At 51.1% G+C, this 17,406-nt stretch overlaps 1 long non-coding RNA gene across 1 annotated transcript in view; it reads left to right on the forward strand.

Moving 5' to 3' along the window:
* LOC132222617 (uncharacterized) overlaps nucleotides 1–16,574 on the forward strand; it is a 256,549-nt gene extending 239,975 nt beyond the window's left edge. Inside the window, exon 3 of the long non-coding RNA XR_009450269.1 lies at nucleotides 16,506–16,574. This is a non-coding gene — a long non-coding RNA (uncharacterized LOC132222617). The remainder of the gene's footprint in view (nucleotides 1–16,505) is intronic.
* The last annotated feature ends 832 nt before the right edge of the window (nucleotides 16,575–17,406 follow it).

The following is a 17,406-nucleotide window of genomic DNA, read 5'->3' on the forward strand; positions in this document are numbered from 1 at the left end:
GCTCATGGCCAGCTGCAGCTGAGGAGTTTACACAGAGCCCCTCCCCAGCCCCAGAGTGTGCACGGCTCAGCTGGTGAGCGAGACACGGTGGGGACAGGGAGAGGGGCGGGGGGGGGCGTTCTGAAGGGACAAGGGCCCCCCAGCATGCATTCTGCAAGTCACAGAACCACAGACCTTGCCCGGAAAGGTGTTGAGAGTCAACACCACCCTCCCCAGCCCTTCATCCTATGGAAGAACTAGATGAGTTTCGGGGGAGGTTAAAAAAAGAAAGTTTAGCCACAGCCGGTTTGGCTCAGTGGATAGAGCGTCAGCCTGCGGACTGGAGGGTCCCGGTTTCGATTCCGGTCAGGGGCGTGTACCTGGGTTGCAGGCACATCCCCAGTAGGAGATGTGCAGGAGGCGGCTGATCGATGTTTCTCTCTCATTGATGTTTCTGGCTCTCTATCTCTCTCCCTTCCTCTCTGTGAAAAATCAATAAAATATATTTAAAAAGAAAAAGAAAAAGAAAGTTTAGCCACAGCCGGTTTGGCTCAGTGGATAGAGCGTCAGCCTGTGGGCTGAAGGGTTCTGGGTTCGATTCCGGTCAAGGGCACATGCCTGGGTTGCAGGCTCCTCCCCGGCCGGGGTCCTGGTTGGGGCGCGTGCAGGAGGCAACCCATCGATGTGTTTCTCTCGCATCGATGTTTCTCTTTGTCTGTCCCTTTCTCTCCCACTCTCCCTAAAAATCAACGGGAAAATGTCCTCGGGTGAGGATTAACAACAACGACCAAAAGAAAGTTTACACCAACGAAACTCAAAGACGCAGGCGACACTTGAGCAGCGAACGCCTTGAAATGGAAATATTTATGTGGTACATAATAAAAATGCTATTTTATGCCTATGTTATGTGGTGGATGTTTATGTAATACATATTAAAAATCGAATGCATACAAATATTTAGAGTAAGTACCAGAGTTGCCGTTGTGTGTGTGTTTGTGTGTGTGTTGTTCACTTGCTAAGCGCTGCTTTGCTTTTGCGGATTAATTCTGAAAATTCTGTGAGCTTCTCCCAACTGTCCGGATGGCCTAGTGGTTCTCAACCTTCTGGCCCTTTCAATACAGTTCCTCATGTGGTGACCCCCAACCATACGATTATTTCCGTGGCGACTTCATCACTGTCATGTTGCTACTGTGATGAATCGTCATGTAAACATCTGATAGGCAGGATGGTCTTAGGCGACCCCTGTGAAAGGGTCGTTCCACCGCCAAAGGGGTCGCGACCCACAGGTTGAGAACCGCTGGCCTAGACCAAACAGACCTGGAGCGGCCGAGGCTCTTGACCGACATCTGTGGTGTTTTTCAATACACTGGGAATTTGCTCACGCGATTCAGGGACCGTGACTGGGGGACTAGTCTCAAAGGCAAACACCCTGATCTGGAACCTCGAACTTGAGGCCATATGCACCTACAAAGAGCCCTTGTGCGCATGCTTTCCATCTTCTTGCTATTTCATGGGTTCCCTTTTTTTTTTAAAAAAAAAATGTTTTTATTGATTTGAGAGAGAGAGAGAGAGACCTCTAGCCTGCAACCCGGGCATGTGCCCTTGACTGGAATCGAACCCGGGACCCTTCAGTCCACAGACCCACACTCTATCCACGGAGCCAAACTGGCCAGGGCAGCCACTTTCCATGTCTCTGCATTTGAGGAACTTCATGACCGTCATGGAGCATCTGTCTCTCCAGCTTTGAAAGGGACGTTCTAATGCGAACTTTGAAAGATTCGGGCCAGTTGAATAAGGTTCTATATGCAAGTCACCTCTCAATTCTACAGGACAAACGAGCCATCGCTCCTATAGGTAAGAACATATCCATGTGTTTCTTTGTGCTCACTTGTCTTGACATCACTAAAATTTATTACGTGTTTTTTTTAAAAATTTTTATTTCAAGATGTTATATTCCGAACATCTTAAGTCTATCTCCCTTGTATGTTTAGTTGGGGTATGCATGCGATTTCATGGACGGGGTTGCCCTTCAAATACTGCTCAGTGCTCACATGATTTTAGCGTATCCACGACACACACCTTGACTATTTGTAGAAGGGTATTTTCTGATAAAAATAGTATTTTCAAAAATGTGATTTTCATTTCGGAATTTGGACTGCTGTTGGCTCATAATGTCCCCAGTGGCTATGAATAAACACGTGGTTCTCACTGAGCTATGAATGAATCTTTAACTCCTGGTAGAGACAGGAGGTGTGAGTGCGCTTAGGGAGGAAATATACCTTGCGGTTTGAGATTATAGTAACTGATTTGAGTCTATCACACCCCGGAATACACAAATGAGTACACCGTGACCAGACCTCTACCAGGAAATCACCAGAGCCCGGCTGGTGTGGCTCAGTGGTTGAGCGGCGACCTATGAACCGGGAGGTCATGGTTGGATTCCCGGTCGAGGGCACATGCCCGGGTTGCGGGCCCGATCCTCAGTAGGGGGCGTGCAGGAGGCAGCCGATCCAGGATTCTCTCTCATCATTAACGTTTCTCTCTTTCTCTCATCCTCTCTGAAATCAATCCACATATATTTCAAAAAGGAAAATGAAATCGATGACCGCCCACATGGTTGACGTGGACATGAATGGGAGGTCAAGTGGGTCGGTTGAGAACGTGGGAATTGGCCACGGAGGACAGAGGCCCCGGAACAGTGCCGATGAGCCGAATCCCACCAGCGTGTCTGGTTTGGATGGTGCGATGCATGGTTTCTGGAGAGAGAGAGAGAGAAAGGTCGGTGCGGGGAGAGGGAACTCAAAATAGATCCTTTTCTCATCGCCAAAGTCATGAGAGATGAACTACCCAAAGACGGGGACCCGCTTTCCAGAATGCGACACCCTGGCATAAGGAGTGTTTCCTGGCGGCTCCGCTCAGCCCTTAAGAACAACACGGGGGAGGTTTCCATCGCCTCTGGGCTGAGAGCCGGAGGCACGCGGGGAACCTGTTAGTGACGCCAGGCTCCGGTTCGTCACCGGCCACCTGCTGAGCGGCCAGCTGTCGCTCCGGCCGGGCAGGTGCAGGCTGGGCCATGTGCCTGGCGTCGGCACAAGGGACGCAGAAGAAGAGGCGGCAAAGGGAAGGACTCCCAGCCTCTCCCCACGGCACCCATGACGGGACCCGTGTGGACTTGCGGGACAGTCGAGACCAGCACCGTTCTGGCAGCTCGCAGACAGGCCGCCGTTCGTCCCGTCGAAGGGCGTTGTACTCGGTGCGCCATCAGGAGCGCGGCGTGAGGGGAGACGGGACTCAGTGCGCTTAGATTACTCAGCTCCGTGTCGGGCGAACCGTCCATCGTGTCGGCTGGTTTTCCCACGGAGCTGCCCCCCGGAAGCCCACTCCTGTCCAAGAGGCTCTCGGAAGTTACTCTGACTTTCCGCCGTGGATGCGATACGTTAGCCCATCAGAGACGATCTACAGGTAAAGACTGAGAGGCACAGGAGTGCATCCAGGCAGTAACTGCAAGGACGGGGAGCATTTGTGGCTCAGGGGTTGAGCGTTGACTGATGAACCAGGAGGTCACGGTTGGATTCCCGGCCGGGGCACAGGCCCGGGTGGCGGGCTCGATCCCCAGCGTGGGGCGTGCAGGAGGCAGCCGGTCCATGATTCTCCCTCATCCTTGATGTTTCTCTCTCTCTTCCTCTCCCTTCCTCTCTGAAATCGATAAAAATATATTTAATTTAAAAAAAAAAAGGAAAAAGGAATCCAGGTCACCACCATCGCCACCTTGATTATAAACCTTCGGAGCTAGCATTGTAGGGAAAACAAAGACACGGTAAATGTCCACCAAAGGCTTACAGTGTCGGCCGTTGTCATTACAAGGAGGGGCCAAGCGGTGGAAAGGCCCGGGGACCCTTCTGAGGGGCAGGAAATGTGGGCTCCGCTCTCCTCCCGCCGCCAACTCGCCAGCGGCCTTGGGTGAGCAAACGCGTCCGAGGGAGCCTCAGTTTCTTCAACTGCGAAATGATAGGGTTGGGCTGGAGGAAGACGAGGGATCTCTTTCGTCCAACAGTAATTATGGTGACGGGGGCAGAGCTAAGTAGAGACAGCGTACGAACAGCCTTTAATTACCGCCGTGCGGCCATATGGAACCTCTTTCGCCGTCTCAGATCCGTAATAGGACCAACCACAGCCCCGTCCTTTCAAAGAAATACCCTCCCAAGCCTGTCTCTCTCATCCTCGCTCTTCGAATCCGTCCCCCGAATGGACCCGAAGGCCGTTTCCATCATTTCATTACTGATGTGCAATACAGATCCTCCTTGAATGTTTCTTCTAGAAACCGATCGCCTCTGAATATTTGATCGTTTGATATTTTAACATAGCACGGTGGAAGGCAGGTTTGAGCCTTCAGAGTTGTTTCCTTTTTTAAATATATGTTTACTAGAGGCCCAGTGCACAAATGTGTGCATAGGTGGGGTCCTGAGGGCTCGCACGGATGGGGGCCGATCGGTGCTGGGATGATGGGGGGCAGGGGGTTGAGGGGACGTGGGATGTTGGCTGTCTGGCCCCGCCCCCAATTGGCATGGGGGGGGTGATCGGGGGCGGGGCTGGCCTGGGGGAGGGGCCGCAGGCGGTTAGGGGTGCCAATTGGGCCAGTTGGCTGCCACGGTGGGCATGATAGCGACCGGACGTTCCCGTCGTTGTGGTCATTCCGGTCGTTCCGTCGTTCTGGTCGCTTGGCTTTTATATATATGGATTGCTTTCAGAGAGGAAGGGAGAGGGAGAGAGAGAAGCATTCATGATGAGAGAGAATCATGGATCGGCTGCCTCCTGCATAGCCCGTACTGGGGATGGAGCCTGCCACCCGGGCCTGTGCCCTTGACCGGGAATCGAACCATCACCTCCTGGTTCCTAGGTCGATGCTCAACCCCTGAGCCACACCGGCCGGCCTGAGTCTGAAGAGCTGTGGGTTTTCTAACTCAGTTCGGCTACGTTCGTTTCCTTCCCTGCCTTTTGAAAGATCTCACTGCATCCCAAACGCCACGAACTGAAGCGAGAAGAAACAGAGTTCTTAGAGATGATTAGCAGAATTCTAACACGTCCGCTCTGTTCTGCGTTTTGGTCGTCTCCTCCTGACAACCTCCCGTGTTGCCCTTGGCCGGAGGGGAGAGAAGGAGGCCAAAGCCAGGCGGTTGCCGGTCAGAGCAGCCTTGTACTTTTTCTAAAACAACAAACGTCACTCTCCCCGCCTGGCCCACAGGAGTCAGCTAACTGGTGTCCGTCTTGCTGTTCCTAGCTGTCGCTCTGCACTTTGACTGAAGAAAGCCGTAGACGCGCTATTAAAAGGGTGATGACTTTGCTTTTTGTGAAAGTAGCCCAAAACCCCACTCATTTCCTCCTAAAAGTTTCAGGTTGCACGTGGCTGGCTGGGGTAGGGGCTGGGGACGGGGGGCTGGGGACGGGGGACTGGGGGGCGGGGGGGGTGTGGGGGGAGACTCGCCGAATCTACTGAGTCAACATTTTCACAGGGACCCACACAGCTCTGAACAGCCTGTACCCTGCTGAGGCAACGTGTCATTTCCTGCCTGTGAATCTTGTAAATTCATTCCTGCTTGTCCATTTTCTGTCCTCGACAGCCCCTGAGGTTGACATAAAAGCCCCTGTTTTGGTCGCTTTTGCAATTTAAAAAAAAAAAAAATCAACATTGGAAATGAAGATCCAAAGAGAATAGGTTTCCAATAATTTTGCCAAACAGAAGGCTCCTGTAGAACCGTAGCAAATTCTAAATTTGAGATAATTAACTTTTCTGGAGGAAATGAAAATGAGATATGTTATAAAAATATAAATTCACACCGAGTTGCACTTCAAAACATTGAAAAGCTAATATTTTTCTTCTGTCAAATAGCATTTATTGTCTATCCACCAGTACATTAACTTTAAAAAGCATGTTCTTTTTGCCCGGCCGCTGTGGCTCAGTGGTTAAGCATCGACCTATGAACCAGGAGGTCACCGTTCAATTCCCAATCAGGGCTCATGCCCGGGTTGTGGGCTCCATCCCCAGTGTGGGGCGTACAGGAGGCAGCCGATCCATGATTCTCTGTCATCATTGATGTCTCTCTCTCTCTCCCTCTCCCTTTCTCTCTGAAATCAATTTAAAAATATTCTAAACATGAAATAAAAAAAACAAATAAAAATTAGGAAGTGATACGGAATTCTAGATGCAATTCCTGAGGGATCTTGACCGCCCTGCAAAGTATGAATCGCCTGGGATAACGCTTTCAGCAGCACTGGATTGCGAACTGTTTGAGGTGCGAAAGCATCTGCACCCCAGAAATGAAGGATGGAGTCGCCGGTCGTCGATAGCAGTAGAAATTCCGTGTCCGTCGTCATTTTAAATAGCGCTGCCACCCTCTTGCCTGCTCTGCAAACACCTCGGCTGCCTACCATCTGCCGACTTATTTTAATTCCCAGAAAGACGCCCCGTAAGTCACCGTATAAGTGGCAGCATCGGAACAAAAGGGAGAGGGCCGGAGACGACGACGCGGAATAAATTCCAAATATGACTTCTGAAGGCAGACGCCGCGAAAGCTGTAATTTGAGTGCGCGCCAAGACTCCTTAAACACAGTAATTACGGGACATCTGCTGGGAACGCGGCGTTGCCATTGGGCGCCGTTCACGGCCTGCAGTATCTCCTGACGCTCCCTGAAATGTGCCCCGTCCTGAGAGAGCCACTCACAGCTTGGCCCCCGGAAGCAGCGACTAATTCCAACAACCCAGCCAAAGACGAAAGATGGAGGGGTGACCTTGAACCATCACCCGCCCGGTGAACAGAATTTATTTTGTGCTTTTTTTCCAAAGATGTCAGCGCATTCCCAGGACCGGGACCACCCCCTCCTCCCCCACCCCGCGCCCCAAAACCAAGTGCATGCAAACAAGGGGGGAAATTTGCGGCATAGACCGGAGGTCCCGTCTCGGCCGTCTTAGAATATTGAGAAAACCCAAACAGAGGTTGCGCTTTCTATAAGATAGACCGAAAACATGTCTTTTTATTATGAACCATTCCGCCATGGGCAGTCATGCAAACATTTAAACATAAGTTCTCTCTTGCTTTCTTTTATTTTTTCCCTCTCTCCTTTTTTCCCCTTTGACCTGTGAGATCATTTAAGAATCACATCCGTCTCCAGCCAGAAAAAGCATCCATTTCTCACAGCAAAAAATGGTGGGAGTTTAATGGACGGCTCCTCAGGGGGCCCCCTTCGCGAAATATTTTAAACAGGGTTAGCTGCCAAGCCGGCCCTCCCTCCTCCTCGCCACCTCCCCGCTTCTCAGGAAATCTGAAATTTGTAGGGAACGGTTGTCCTCTTGGCCTTCGGTAATGTGGAATGCATTAAGCGAGAACCATAAATAAATGCTTACACGTTCTCACGAGAAAGAGCGCAGCAGACACCTCGCCTTGACCTTGGCCGCCCAGGGGCGAGGCCGGGAGGGAGGCGGCAGAAGGAGCCATCGATGGCGATGGCGTGGCCGCCCGTGGCTCGCTGTTCTTCTTGGAAGTGGGGGAGCTCGCTCTGTTTGGGGTGGCCCCGGTTCAGATGTGGGAAGGAGGGACAAAGAAAAATGCATCAGGCAAGACCCACGCCTGGGGAGGGAAGAGGGATAGTGTTTCCCCGGTCCGCCAACCCCCAGCAAAGGGAGTGACAGTGGACATTGATTTCATACAAAATCCCCCAAAGAACAGAATTCAAGAGAAATTTTGAATTCTCTGGGCAATGTGAGGGCCGAGAAAATGATCGCCCCGATGTATGGAAACGAGGAAAAGACTCACCCACCAAAACTAACGTTCATATATCCAAGTCTCGGATTCTCCAGTCTCCTCCTCCCTCTCCTCCCCCTCCTCCCCCTCCTTCTCCTTCTCCTCCTCCTCCTCCCCTTCTTTTTCTAAATTGTTATTCTTCATAGGAATTCTGTTATCGTGAAAATGGGGAATATGATTGTGGTAGCCAGTGTGTGGAGAAAAAGTCTTAGAGACAATTATGTCTCATTGTATGGTCAAGTTCTTCCATTGGCCCAGGGTACGTCCAACACATTTCAAATGTTTCTCTATCGTGTTGTTTTGTTTTCCATTTAGGAAAAAACAAAAAATTACGAATGATGGAAGCAATTCCTTGTATACCTCCAGTTCAAGTTTTTAATTTTAACCATTTGAGCTTCATCCAAAATAACACAGAATTCATCTGGAGTTCACATCGCCGTGTATTTTTTTTTTTCCTGCCAATTCTCACGGCTTTCAGGGATATGCTGCACAGAACTAGGGAAGGTTCTGTCGGAACACGTGTCCTATCATAAAACCTCGGAGATTGCAAAAGTAAAAGAAAGAAACCCTGTCTAAACGATAAAGAGACAGCCGGCGTGGCTCAGTGGTCGAGTGTCGACCTATGAACCAGGAGGTCACGGTTCGATTCCCGGTCAGGGAAGGCCCCCCCCCCCGCCCCGGGAGGCGCTCCTTTGATTCAGACCGACGGGGTGTCCCCCCTTTTCCTGGGGGTCTGCGTGGGCCCCGCCCTCAGGGATTGTCCAGAGGGACGCATTGAGGACGGGGAGTCGGAATGCACGGCCGCTGGGGTGGTATCTGAGTACCTCTGGACCCTACCAACCTCATCCCGAACCCACATACTCTTCGCGATTTGATTTCCAGTTGCTCTTGGCAAAAATACGCATTTCCCCGTGTAAAGAAAAGGACTCGCAGTAGATCACTGGACAGCCACGATCCGACTCTTGCGAAATAGCATTCTCATGAGAGGAAAGTAAAGTAATCAATCAGACGTGTGGTGATCAAATCTCTTTGAAAATGCACCCTTCCCCCCCCCCCGCAACTCCCACCCCCCGCCCCCCAAAAAATAAACAAGCCTGGGAAAAATGAACAAGGGCTGTAGAAACCCATTTTCAGTCAAATCTTGAGCATCACTCCACACGCTCAGGACAGAACCCTGGGCCTGTTTCAACCCTGGTGTTGAGCTACCCCATTTGTCAGCGCGTTAGAGGCATCGAAACACATGACTATGTCATTTGCTTTGGCCGGATTTTTATTACAAGAAGAAACCCCACGCGGGTTCATTTTCATATCCCCTTCAAGGTCGATCCTGGGCGCGCATCGGCCTGTTTTCGGTGCTATCCCCAACGTGTTTTCCTGAGAAAGAAGGAAGTTTCTTGACTTAGTCTGAACGCGGCCCTTGTTTGGAAACGACCTGAGAGTTCGTTGTAGAGATTTTGGGGGAAGTTGCTATTTTAGGAAGTAAATGAACGTCTTGGCCTCCAGCCCACATTCCATTTCACCTGGGAAATTACATGCCACGGGCCAGGAGGCATATTTTCGCTTAATAAATAGTTGCGCAACGTCGCGGTGTTCACGGCGAAGACAATAAAAGCGGGGGAGGGGGGGGACCTCCCTCTTCCTCCCGGGAGGAGGGGGACGCTCTGGGAAGGCCTTCATCATCTTTTCCATCCTCCCTTCCTTCTTTATTTTTTTTTTTTAATCACGACACTGGAACTACTAAGATTACATGGCATCTGCTTACTTGCAGTTTTGATATTTCCTTTGTGGGAACCCATGTTTCCCAGCTCAAGTTCAGGCTCCAGTTTAATGGGCCATACTCCTGGTTTTCCCACATGTTCCTTCAGAGGTTGAGCCAGAGCTCGAATCAGAGTCACGTTTTCCGTCCCTTTTTAAAAGCTCCCACAGAGTCGACGTGGTTATGGGTTGTGTCTGTTTAGAAGAGATTTGGTGAGACCGAAAAGATAGCCCGGTACAACGTAGCCTTGTCATTTAGCCTGCGAAATTCTCTTCACATCATTTCCATTCAAAAAAAAGAAAAAAAAGTAAAGTGAAAAGAATACCAAGCAAGGCTAGTATCAGGTACGTGAGCCTATTTAAATACGGGAGGGCTGTAAAACACACACTCACACACACACACACACACACACACACAACCCAACATAACTTCCAGCAAAATAACCACCCTGCACCACAGGCCCCATTATCGCCGGATAGTCAACGTCTGACCAGCCTCGAGTTGCACCTCATGCAAAAAATAAAGGCTTGTGAGACCTGTTTCATAAAATACTGATTTAGGAAATGCAAGCACAGTTCCATCTGTTAATTACAGTATCCCAGGAAATCATTGGGAATTATTCAAATCTTATTATTCTCTTATCCAACGGGAGTCGTTGTTTGACGTCCCCCCCCTTCCCACCTTCCCCCACCCCCCCGCCCTTGTATCTTGAACTACACCCCCGGGAATTCCACACGAGTTTGAGGATCACAGTCTCTCACGGCTCCTTCTCAAAGCAGGACCTGCCTGAGGCTTAGAGACACCCGATGCCTGTTTCTCCTCATGAACCCAACTCGGCCAGATACCAGGGAGGAGGCTCAGGCAATACCCATGAGGGAGCTTGTTGCCAACGATGCGGACAATGGTGAACAGATCCCACGGGTCTGGTGAGCGAACACTCTGCGGAAGGCATGACCTAGTCCAGATCCAAGTCCCCAGATTCCTTCCTGTACCCCTAGTATGGGGCATTGGGGATCACGGTAGCGTTAAGTCTGAGTCTTAGAGTAAGATTTGCTGGGAGACTCTACAGCCAACGTCCATCGGTAGATATTTGCACAGGAGAAAAGGAGACCGAGGGAGCCCGCCTGGGTCTGGAGCTGAGGTCGGGAGTTCTCTGCTCTGGATGCCACAGAGACTGTGAGAGGGCGCTGGTCGGGGTGAGGGACCCCCCCTCCGGTGCACGAATTTTTGTGCACCAGGCCTCTAGTCTATAGATATTTGCACAGGAGACAACAGGACTGAGTGAGGCCGCCTGGGTGTCGAGCTGGGGTGGGGAGCTCTCTGCTCTGGATGCCACAGAGACGGTGAGAGGTGAGTACGGTGATCCTGACCGGACCACACAGTCAAAACAATGACCTTGAGGACAGGGAAGGTGAACGTAGCCCAGCTTGTCTTGCACTGGAACCCAGCCAGCCAAGCCGTGATGAAATCTCCGAAGAAGACAGACAAACTAAGGACCCTTGTGAAGAAAGGGTCTAAAAGCCATCACTAGTCACAGCTTCTAAAACAGCGGTTCTCAACCCGTGGGTCGCAGCCCCTTGGGCGGTCGAACGACCCTTTTGCAGGGGTCGCCTGAGACCATCCTGCATATCAGATATTTACATGATGACTCATCACAGTAGCCACATGACAGCTAGGAAGTAGCAGCGAAAATAATGTTATGGTTGGGTCACCACATGAGGAGCTGTATTGAAAGGGCCAGAAGGTTGAGAACCGCTGTATCTAAAACAATGTGAGAACCATTCCCCGATTAGAGAACATGGGCAGGGACACATCGTCTACGCTGCCGTCAAAGCAGACATCTCAAAAGCACTGAAGGTGGCCATGACTTCCAGCAAGAGAGCCAAAATAGCCACCATTGGCCAATTTGTTCCCTGGGCTTGAGGGCAAGAGAGACTCACCCCAGGGCGCTCAAGTTTGCAGAGAGAGTAACGCACAGTGGGTGTGCATGCGCCTTCATGTTATTTCTCTGAAGCCATTTGCGGTTGTGTCGGTGTTGGGCGTACTTCCGTCTGTCTGTGTCTGCCGTGGTACATAACTGTTCGGTAGATGCTCGATGCCAGGAGCTGTGTTCAGCATCATGGATGAAAACACATTAGTGGCTGCTCTTCAGCAGTTTCCAATATGGTGAGCAGAGACGGATCCTAAACACACATACATTTACTCTCTCCGGTGCCGACGTCGCTAAGAGATTCACAGGCAACGCACTGTAGGGAGGGACCCACATGAGGGAATCATCCCAAGTGGGCAAGAGGGGGGAGGCATGGAGAAGGACGCAGAGACGATATTGGACGTGGGCACGCAACACGACCCACACCGCCTAGAAGATACCGCTGCTGAAAAGATTTGAGCAATTATTTCGTTCCCTGGCCGCATTTTCAAGATGAAGACCATGAGACTTGGAGCTGTGGTAAGAGATGTGTTGAGCCCGGCCGGCCGGCGTGGCTCAGCGGTTGAGCATCGACCTAGGAACCAGGAGGTCAGGGTTCCATTCCCGGTCAGGGCACGTGCCCGGGTTGTGAGCTGGATCCCCAGGAGGGGTCGTGCAGGAGGCAGCCGATCCATGATCCTCACTCATCATGGATGTTTCTCTCTCTCTCTCTCCCTCTCCCTTCCTCTCCCATTCTCCTGCTTCCAGGTGGTTCTCTGTACGGCGAGTCCTACTCATTTTCCAACCTAGAGAGCATTGCATCCGGAGTGTTTGTGGAGCTCCGTGTACCCCGAACATATGCTTGCATTTGGACGTGCCTCGCTCCCCAGGCAGGCAGGCAGGCAGCACCCTTGGCGGGCACGTGTGGAAGGCAGCCACGCTCTGCACGTGGGTAGAAAGAACGGAGCATTTATGCCATTTAGGTTTCCTATTTCTCCCCCCCAGAACAGGTAGATCGCACCTCGAGCTTGAGCCGGAAGTCGGAGAGCCCGTTGACTGCGTTATTGATCGAGTTCGTACACAAGGTCTGAGCCGACGAACGAAACGGTCTTGGCCCCTTGAAATAATGCAATTAGTTTGGCCATATGGTGATCAAGCGGCGGTTGCTCACTGCTCATTAATTAGCGGTTCTGGTAGCATAAACATGACCATATATGGTGACGCTGAGAGTCCACGCTCCACTATTGTAGAAGCTCCGTGGGCTTCTTCAAGTCGCCAGTAATTACGCTTCTAATAGGACTAATTTCCTTCTCACTTTTAATGTAGCTAATGGGAACAGATTTAGTCTATTAATTAAATGCTCATCTAGTTATTAGTATCAGTGGATACATTTTCATGAATGCTAATCACATCACAAATACTGCTGTGATTTTAATGCATGCTAACATGTACATCTGTACTACAAAAATGGTCGGACTCTACAAATTATTCTTTTGGTTGCCGTTAACGTGTAGTTTTTAAATAGATTTTATTAATTTCAGAGAGGGAGGGGGAGGGAGAGAGAGAGAGAGAAACATCCATGATGAGAGAGAATCACGGATCGGCTGCCTCCTGCACGCCCCACCCTGGGGATGGAGCCTGCAACCCGGGCACGTGCCCTGACCGGGAATCGAACCGTGACCTCCTGGTTCATAGGTTGAGGCTCAACCCCTGAGCCACGCCGGCCGGGCTGGGGTTATTTTTCCACACAAGATGAATCCATTCCTGGCATCTCAGCTGCGCGGGGCGTGGCCCACTTTGAATTAAACACAAGGAGCCAATGATTTCCGACGGCCTGGTGCTGTGCTAGCCACCGGGACTGCCGTCCAGCTAAGAGCTCACATGCTAATACCCGCGGCCTGAGTTACCACCGCGCCTGCCTTCCCTGCAGGTCCACTCAGGAGTCATCCTTACCCATGTTCCCTGGGGACTGGCCCCTGGACGGCCTCTCTTTCCTACGGGAGCTGGCGCTGGGCGTGCTTTGGCTCCAGCATCCACATGCTTTCTCTCCTCCGTCTCTAAGTCGTGGAGAGTCCGAGCCCCCAGGCCCACAGGATGGTGCGGCTCTCAACAGCCACCCTGTCTTTTCACGCCGTTTTAATGGGCTCTGTCTGGGCACCTAGACTCAGGCTGTCGCCACCGCCGAAGTCACGGTCCCGTGCGACATTTATAGCTCCTCTTGCTCGTTCGTTATTCGTGAAATGCCTGACCTTGTCACTCTGAGGCAGTGGTTCTCAACCTTCCCGATGCCGGGGCCCTTTCGTACAGTTCCTCATGCTGTGGCGACCCCCAATTTCATGGTTACAAACTGAACGTCATTAAAGCATAGCGATGAATCACAAAAACAATATGTCATTATCTATGTGTTCTCCGATGGTCTTAGGCGGCCCCTGTGAAAGGGTCGTTCGAGCCCCAAAGGGGTCGCGGCCCACAGGTTGAGAACCGCTGCTCTAAGGCGTGGGAGGGGCCCCTATGTATCGTTGTATAAGCAGTACAACCACCATGGCGAGGCTTGTTGTTGGCGGTGGAGTTTTTTTGTTTGTTTGTTTTGTTTTGTTTTCATGTTTTATTTCCCTCGGAGTGAAAAAACTTTTTTATTCTGAATTAAGTGGCTCCAACATTTTTTGCTCGGAAGGCAGGGTCTATGTGAGCAGCAGAGCAAGCTTTCTCAGCAATCCTTCTCCCCTAGTTCTCTCCATTTTTATCCCAAAAGATAAAACCCAACTTTCTCATTCCAGCTGGTGTGGCTCAGTGGATAGAGTGTGGGCCCATGGACTGGAAGGTCCCGGGTTCGATTCCCGGTTAAGGGCATGGACCTTGGTTGCAAGCTCCTCCCCATACCGGGCCCTGGTCGGGACGCGTGCAGGAGGCAACCCGTCCAGGTGGCTCTCTCACATCACTGTTTCTCTCTGTCTCTCCCTCTCTCTTCCACTCTCCCTAAAAATCAATGGAAAGATACCCTCAGGTGAGGATTAAAACAAGAAGAGTGCCCTGACCGGTGTGGCTCAGTGGATAGAGCGTCGGCCTGCGGACTGAAGGGTCCCAGCTTCGATTCCGGTCAAGGGCATGTGCCTTGGTTGCGGGCACATCCCCAGTGGGAGGCGTGCAGGAGGCAGCGGATCGGTGTTTCTCTCTCATCGATGTTTCTAACTCTCTATCCCTCTCCCTTCCTCTCTGTAAAAAATCAATAAAATATATTTAAAAAAACAAAACCAAAAACCAAGAGTTCCCTGGGCTGTCACGTGCTATCCTCGCCTTAACCCTCCAGGCCGAGGGTGACCAAGGCCCCCCGCCTTTGCCAGTCTTGCTGCTTCAACACATCGCGTTGGTTCGCTTCACGCCGTCCACGCCCCTCGCGAGGGTCCCTTGGACCAGCCGAGCGGTGTCTGTGTCCGGCCCGGCCCGAACGGTCATGATGGCTTCGCTCCGCTGGCTAAGCTGAGGCCCCGCTCAGGTGGATAAAGGCAGTAGGAGCCGCTGCCCGCCCTTGATCAACACTAAGGCGCATTATTAATTTATCTCTTTGCTCCGAAAATGGGAACACGTCTCGGTGCGATTAATGTATTCATGAGCCGAGGAGACAGGGTGATGGTTTCTAACTCGTCCTCCCAAATCATGACATCTTTCTCGGGAGAGGCGAACATGTGGGTGACTCTGTTTTTTCTCCCCCCAAAAATAATACATCACAACGTTTGCCTATGTCTTTCAAAGCTTAAAGAATGCGCCCCAAATTATTTTTATTTCAGAGTCGAAGACCATCTATTTTAGGATTTCGCTGCTTTCATCAATATCGCTAATCACAATGTTGCACACGCTACATCCCGGGGGTGCAACGAGTGAACACACCATCATTCTTATTTATTTATTGACTTTGTATATATTTTTTATTGATTTCAGAGGGGAAGGGAGAGGGAGAGATGGATAGAAACATCAATGATGGGAGAGAGTCATGGATCGGACGTCATAATTCTTGCCCGTCGTGGCCTAATGGACAGGCAGACATTTAGCAAGTAAACGTGGCGGAGTAACTGCACAGTCACTAAATTATGGCGTTTGATTCCCGCGTTTCTTACATGTTCACACGTAGAGAAGCGATAAAGTTGAGTATTTCCATCGCCTATGTTTGCACGAAGCCACGTGAATCTGAATGGGAATAGCCAACGGCCGAAACAAGCAAGAAAACAAAAACAAAATTATTATTTTTTTAATTATCTGGAAGCATCATTTGTAAAATGACATCAAAATCCAGTCCTCATCTGGACTTCCCACATTTAAAATCTCGCCATCAAAACAAAACTGCTGTACATAAAAAAACAGGAAAACAGAAGTATTCTTTGGAGATCAAAGACACTGACATGAGTTTAAAGGAGAATAATGTTGGGAATTTTCTCCCTCATTTGACACAGGACAGGAAATTTTTTTTGGGGGGGTTGGGTTAGGGTGGAGGCATTTTTGTTATTTTAAAACACGACGGGTAATTATTAACCTCTGCTTCACCCCAAGTGACGATTGGGCAGCCTTTGTCCTTCAAACACAGTCTTCAACCTTCTTTTCCATCATTTTTCATGTGACTTCTCTTTTAAAAATGTTTTTATTGACAGAGAGAGAGAGGGGGGGAGAGAGAGAAACATCGATGGGTTGCCGCCCCGACAAACCCCGACGCGGCCGGGGACCGAACCTGACACTTGGGTCTGTGCCCTGACCGGGAACCGAACCAGCGGCCTTTGAGGGCATGGGACCATGATGCTCAACCAACTGAGCCACTCGGGCCAGCGCTTCCATGTGACTCTTTATCGCCCTGTTCCGCATTTCCTGGCCGTCCATTCTCGCCTGCGATCAGGAGTTCCCATCAAATCCGCAGGTCTGTAGGTCACAGAACCGGCTCCTCCTTCACCTTCATAAAAACCCACAGGATGGCCCTGACCGGTGTGGCTGAGTGGATAGAGCGTCGGCCTGCGGACTGAAGGGTCCCGGGTTTGATTCCGGTCAAGGGCATGTACCTTGGTTACGGGCACATCCCTAGTAGGGAGTGTGCAGGAGGCAGCTGATCGATGTTTCTAACTCTCTATCCCTCTCCCTTCCTCTCTGTAAAAAATCAATGGAATATATTTAAAAAAGAAAACCCACAGGATTACGTGTCTCAATGTGGATGGAGACGTTTCCACTTTCTCTACTCCCCCCCCCTCCCCCCGGAAAGTTATCGCAATGCCCTCCTGTGCAATCCTTTTGATCATCAGACTTTGAACTCGTTTGAATCAAGAAGCGATTCCTGATCGTTGTGACAATGCAGTGAGTGTCCAGCTCCCCTTTCCTGAGTCTCGCCAGCCCTTCCCACGTCGACAAGACCCCTAGCTGGACGAGCGTGGGAGCGCCCACCGAAGCAATGACAGACCCACCCCCCCAGAGCTTCCCTCCATGTCTCCAGCGTCTGATCGATCCAGACCATCTCTCTGGGGCCCATGTGTCCGGCATGAGGCTGACTGTAAGGAGGGTGCCGGTCCTCCCAGGACGAGGGGTCCCGTCCCCTTTCGTCGCTTCCTCTCCATCCCTGTTCATCGCTTCTCTCTCATCCGACACAAAACCGGATGCTAAGTGGCTCCGATGAATCCGTGTTTGCTTGGCCTCCACGGCAGACGGTGACAGGGCACGGGAAGGACCATGAAATACAGATTAACCTGCAATTTACGGCCCTTTCCCAGCCTCTGTGGAATGAAAACCCGAGATGTATTGTCTGACGTCGGTGCAGGAGGGAGGGAAGGAGGGAGGGAGGGAAGGGAAGGAGGAAGGGAGGAGCCCTGAGAGGGTTGGGGGGGGGGGGGGCGCAGGCTCAGCCGAAGGTTTCTCGTGGCCGGTGAGGGATGCTACGGATTCAACGGAGCCATCTCCTCTTCGAGGTACAGTTACCACTAGAGAGCATTTCACCGTCT

Source organism: Myotis daubentonii, chromosome 20, assembly GCF_963259705.1.
Source record: "Myotis daubentonii chromosome 20, mMyoDau2.1, whole genome shotgun sequence".
NCBI classification, from domain to species: domain Eukaryota; kingdom Metazoa; phylum Chordata; class Mammalia; order Chiroptera; family Vespertilionidae; genus Myotis; species Myotis daubentonii.